Source organism: Haliotis rufescens, unplaced genomic scaffold (genome assembly GCF_023055435.1).
Source record: "Haliotis rufescens isolate VD_foot unplaced genomic scaffold, xgHalRufe1.0.p SCAF_7, whole genome shotgun sequence".
NCBI lineage: Eukaryota > Metazoa > Mollusca > Gastropoda > Lepetellida > Haliotidae > Haliotis > Haliotis rufescens.
In genome coordinates, this window is record NW_025964361.1 from 48115532 (window position 1) to 48122066 (window position 6535).

The following is a 6535-nucleotide window of genomic DNA, read 5'->3' on the forward strand; positions in this document are numbered from 1 at the left end:
ACACGACGAAAATGAAGCCGTCATTAGCAGCTATATCAATTCCTTGATTTCTCTTTTAATGATAGAGTTTGAAGATATTCTAAAAATGAATCGTAAAAAAGTACTGACATATCTATGCTTGTATTTGGAAGTTATACCTCTTTAGACATTTAGATTGGGGACAAATGGCGTTTAAGCGCAATGTAATCAGTGAACATGTCCAGAGGACTGTCTGATGCAAGCAATATATAACCGACACATATGTCATAGCACTAGGTAAATGAAATGAGAGCAGAGTGGTGCAGTGGAAGCGTGCTGGGCCCATAACCCAGAGGTCCGTGGATCGAAACCACGCTCTGCTAACTACACCTTTTTCTCTCCTTCCCGCTTTTGCAACAAGAAATAAGACAACTCACCCCAACACGACGAAAATGAAGCCGTCATTAGCAGCTATATCAATTCCTTGATTTCTCTTTTAATGATAGAGTTTGAAGATATTCTAAAAATGAATCGTAAAAAGGTACTGACATATCTATGCTTGTATTTGGAAGTTATACCTCTTTAGACATTTAGATTGGGGACAAATGGCGTTTAAGCGCAATGTAATCAGTGAACATGTCCAGGGGACTTTCTGATGCAAGTAATATGTAACAGACACATATGTCGTAGCACTAGGTAGATGAAGTGAGAGCAGAGTGGCGCAGTGGAAGCGTGCTGGGCCCATAACCCAGAGGTCCGTGGATCGAAACCACGCTCTGCTAACTACACCTTTTTCTCTCCTTCCCGCTTTTGCAACAAGAAATAAGACAACTCACCCCAACACGACGAAAATGAAGCCGTCATTAGCAGCTATATCAATTCCTTGATTTCTCTTTTAATGATAGAGTTTGAAGATATTCTAAAAATGAATCGTAAAAAAGTACTGACATATCTATGCTTGTATTTGGAAGTTATACCTCTTTAGACATTTAGATTGGGGACAAATGGCGTTTAAGCGCAATGTAATCAGTGAACATGTCCAGAGGACTGTCTGATGCAAGCAATATATAACCGACACATATGTCATAGCACTAGGTAAATGAAATGAGAGCAGAGTGGCGCAGTGGAAGCGTGCTGGGCCCACAACCCAGAGGTCCGTGGATCGAAACCACGCTCTGCTAACTACACCTTTTTCTCTCCTTCCCGCTTTTGCAACAAGAAATAAGACAACTCACCCCAACACGACGAAAATGAAGCCGTCATTAGCAGCTATATCAATTCCTTGATTTCTCTTTTGATGATAGAGTTTGAAGATATTCTAAAAATGAATCGTAAAAAGGTACTGACATATCTATGCTTGTATTTGGAAGTTATACCTCTTTAGACATTTAGATTGGGGACAAATGGCGTTTAAGCGCAATGTAATCAGTGAACATGTCCAGGGGACTTTCTGATGCAAGTAATATGTAACAGACACATATGTCGTAGCACTAGGTAGATGAACTGAGAGCAGAGTGGCGCAGTGGAAGCGTGCTGGGCCCATAACCCAGAGGTCCGTGGATCGAAACCACGCTCTGCTAACTACACCTTTTTCTCTCCTTCCCGCTTTTGCAACAAGAAATAAGACAACTCACCCCAACACGACGAAAATGAAGCCGTCATTAGCAGCTATATCAATTCCTTGATTTCTCTTTTAATGATAGAGTTTGAAGATATTCTAAAAATGAATCGTAAAAAAGTACTGACATATCTATGCTTGTATTTGGAAGTTATACCTCTTTAGACATTTAGATTGGGGACAAATGGCGTTTAAGCGCAATGTAATCAGTGAACATGTCCAGGGGACTTTCTGATGCAAGTAATATGTAACAGACACATATGTCGTAGCACTAGGTAGATGAACTGAGAGCAGAGTGGCGCAGTGGAAGCGTGCTGGGCCCATAACCCAGAGGTCCGTGGATCGAAACCACGCTCTGCTAACTACACCTTTTTCTCTCCTTCCCGCTTTTGCAACAAGAAATAAGACAACTCACCCCAACACGACGAAAATGAAGCCGTCATTAGCAGCTATATCAATTCCTTGATTTCTCTTTTAATGATACAGTTTGAAGATATTCTAAAAATGAATCGTAAAAAAGTACTGACATATCTATGCTTGTATTTGGAAGTTATACCTCTTTAGACGTTTAGATTGGGGACAAATGGCGTTTAAGCGCAATGTAATCAGTGAACATGTCCAGAGGACTGTCTGATGCAAGCAATATATAACCGACACATATGTCATAGCACTAGGTAAATGAAATGAGAGCAGAGTGGCGCAGTGGAAGCGTGCTGGGCCCATAACCCAGAGGTCCGTGGATCGAAACCACGCTCTGCTAACTACACCTTTTTCTCTCCTTCCCGCTTTTGCAACAAGAAATAAGACAACTCACCCCAACACGACGAAAATGAAGCCGTCATTAGCAGCTATATCAATTCCTTGATTTCTCTTTTGATGATAGAGTTTGAAGATATTCTAAAAATGAATCGTAAAAAGGTACTGACATATCTATGCTTGTATTTGGAAGTTATACCTCTTTAGACATTTAGATTGGGGACAAATGGCGTTTAAGCGCAATGTAATCAGTGAACATGTCCAGGGGACTTTCTGATGCAAGTAATATATAACCGACACATATGTCATAGCACTAGGTAAATGAAATGAGAGAAGAGTGGCGCAGTGGAAGCGTGCTGGGCCCATAACCCAGAGGTCCGTGGATCGAAACCACGCTCTGCTAACTACACCTTTTTCTCTCCTTCCCGCTTTTGCAACAAGAAATAAGACAACTCACCCCAACACGACGAAAATGAAGCCGTCATTAGCAGCTATATCAATTCCTTGATTTCTCTTTTGATGATAGAGTTTGAAGATATTCTAAAAATGAATCGTAAAAAGGTACTGACATATCTATGCTTGTATTTGGAAGTTATACCTCTTTAGACATTTAGATTGGGGACAAATGGCGTTTAAGCGCAATGTAATCAGTGAACATGTCCAGGGGACTTTCTGATGCAAGTAATATGTAACAGACACATATGTCGTAGCACTAGGTAGATGAACTGAGAGCAGAGTGGCGCAGTGGAAGCGTGCTGGGCCCATAACCCAGAGGTCCGTGGATCGAAACCACGCTCTGCTAACTACACCTTTTTCTCTCCTTCCCGCTTTTGCAACAAGAAATAAGACAACTCACCCCAACACGACGAAAATGAAGCCGTCATTAGCAGCTATATCAATTCCTTGATTTCTCTTTTAATGATAGAGTTTGAAGATATTCTAAAAATGAATCGTAAAAAAGTACTGACATATCTATGCTTGTATTTGGAAGTTATACCTCTTTAGACATTTAGATTGGGGACAAATGGCGTTTAAGCGCAATGTAATCAGTGAACATGTCCAGGGGACTTTCTGATGCAAGTAATATGTAACAGACACATATGTCGTAGCACTAGGTAGATGAACTGAGAGCAGAGTGGCGCAGTGGAAGCGTGCTGGGCCCATAACCCAGAGGTCCGTGGATCGAAACCACGCTCTGCTAACTACACCTTTTTCTCTCCTTCCCGCTTTTGCAACAAGAAATAAGACAACTCACCCCAACACGACGAAAATGAAGCCGTCATTAGCAGCTATATCAATTCCTTGATTTCTCTTTTAATGATAGAGTTTGAAGATATTCTAAAAATGAATCGTAAAAAAGTACTGACATATCTATGCTTGTATTTGGAAGTTATACCTCTTTAGACATTTAGATTGGGGACAAATGGCGTTTAAGCGCAATGTAATCAGTGAACATGTCCAGGGGACTTTCTGATGCAAGTAATATGTAACAGACACATATGTCGTAGCACTAGGTAGATGAACTGAGAGCAGAGTGGCGCAGTGGAAGCGTGCTGGGCCCATAACCCAGAGGTCCGTGGATCGAAACCACGCTCTGCTAACTACACCTTTTTCTCTCCTTCCCGCTTTTGCAACAAGAAATAAGACAACTCACCCCAACACGACGAAAATGAAGCCGTCATTAGCAGCTATATCAATTCCTTGATTTCTCTTTTAATGATAGAGTTTGAAGATATTCTAAAAATGAATCGTAAAAAAGTACTGACATATCTATGCTTGTATTTGGAAGTTATACCTCTTTAGACATTTAGATTGGGGACAAATGGCGTTTAAGCGCAATGTAATCAGTGAACATGTCCAGGGGACTTTCTGATGCAAGTAATATGTAACAGACACATATGTCGTAGCACTAGGTAGATGAACTGAGAGCAGAGTGGCGCAGTGGAAGCGTGCTGGGCCCATAACCCAGAGGTCCGTGGATCGAAACCACGCTCTGCTAACTACACCTTTTTCTCTCCTTCCCGCTTTTGCAACAAGAAATAAGACAACTCACCCCAACACGACGAAAATGAAGCCGTCATTAGCAGCTATATCAATTCCTTGATTTCTCTTTTAATGATAGAGTTTGAAGATATTCTAAAAATGAATCGTAAAAAAGTACTGACATATCTATGCTTGTATTTGGAAGTTATACCTCTTTAGACATTTAGATTGGGGACAAATGGCGTTTAAGCGCAATGTAATCAGTGAACATGTCCAGGGGACTTTCTGATGCAAGTAATATGTAACAGACACATATGTCATAGCACTAGGTAAATGAAATGAGAGCAGAGTGGCGCAGTGGAAGCGTGCTGGGCCCATAACCCAGAGGTCCGTGGATCGAAACCACGCTCTGCTAACTACACCTTTTTCTCTCCTTCCCGCTTTTGCAACAAGAAATAAGACAACTCACCCCAACACGACGAAAATGAAGCCGTCATTAGCAGCTATATCAATTCCTTGATTTCTCTTTTGATGATAGAGTTTGAAGATATTCTAAAAATGAATCGTAAAAAGGTACTGACATATCTATGCTTGTATTTGGAAGTTATACCTCTTTAGACATTTAGATTGGGGACAAATGGCGTTTAAGCGCAATGTAATCAGTGAACATCTCCAGGGGACTTTCTGATGCAAGTAATATGTAACAGACACATATGTCGTAGCACTAGGTAGATGAACTGAGAGCAGAGTGGCGCAGTGGAAGCGTGCTGGGCCCATAACCCAGAGGTCCGTGGATCGAAACCACGCTCTGCTAACTACACCTTTTTCTCTCCTTCCCGCTTTTGCAACAAGAAATAAGACAACTCACCCCAACACGACGAAAATGAAGCCGTCATTAGCAGCTATATCAATTCCTTGATTTCTCTTTTAATGATAGAGTTTGAAGATATTCTAAAAATGAATCGTAAAAAAGTACTGACATATCTATGCTTGTATTTGGAAGTTATACCTCTTTAGACATTTAGATTGGGGACAAATGGCGTTTAAGCGCAATGTAATCAGTGAACATGTCCAGGGGACTTTCTGATGCAAGTAATATGTAACAGACACATATGTCGTAGCACTAGGTAGATGAACTGAGAGCAGAGTGGCGCAGTGGAAGCGTGCTGGGCCCATAACCCAGAGGTCCGTGGATCGAAACCACGCTCTGCTAACTACACCTTTTTCTCTCCTTCCCGCTTTTGCAACAAGAAATAAGACAACTCACCCCAACACGACGAAAATGAAGCCGTCATTAGCAGCTATATCAATTCCTTGATTTCTCTTTTAATGATAGAGTTTGAAGATATTCTAAAAATGAATCGTAAAAAGGTACTGACATATCTATGCTTGTATTTGGAAGTTATACCTCTTTAGACATTTAGATTGGGGACAAATGGCGTTTAAGCGCAATGTAATCAGTGAACATGTCCAGGGGACTTTCTGATGCAAGTAATATGTAACAGACACATATGTCATAGCACTAGGTAAATGAAATGAGAGCAGAGTGGCGCAGTGGAAGCGTGCTGGGCCCATAACCCAGAGGTCCGTGGATCGAAACCACGCTCTGCTAACTACACCTTTTTCTCTCCTTCCCGCTTTTGCAACAAGAAATAAGACAACTCACCCCAACACGACGAAAATGAAGCCGTCATTAGCAGCTATATCAATTCCTTGATTTCTCTTTTGATGATAGAGTTTGAAGATATTCTAAAAATGAATCGTAAAAAGGTACTGACATATCTATGCTTGTATTTGGAAGTTATATTATACCTCTTTAGACATTTAGATTGGGGACAAATGGCGTTTAAGCGCAATGTAATCAGTGAACATGTCCAGGGGACTTTCTGATGCAAGTAATATGTAACAGACACATATGTCGTAGCACTAGGTAGATGAACTGAGAGCAGAGTGGCGCAGTGGAAGCGTGCTGGGCCCATAACCCAGAGGTCCGTGGATCGAAACCACGCTCTGCTAACTACACCTTTTTCTCTCCTTCCCGCTTTTGCAACAAGAAATAAGACAACTCACCCCAACACGACGAAAATGAAGCCGTCATTAGCAGCTATATCAATTCCTTGATTTCTCTTTTGATGATAGAGTTTGAAGATATTCTAAAAATGAATCGTAAAAAAGTACTGACATATCTATGCTTGTATTTGGAAGTTATACCTCTTTAGA

At 41.1% G+C, this 6535-nt stretch overlaps 1 non-coding gene across 1 annotated transcript; it reads left to right on the forward strand.

Moving 5' to 3' along the window:
• Positions 1–1067: 1067 nt before the first annotated feature.
• On the forward strand, positions 1068–1139 carry Trnav-cac. Its single transcript has one exon. It is a non-coding gene; the product is annotated as a tRNA-Val (tRNA).
• Positions 1140–6535: the final 5396 nt, after the last annotated feature.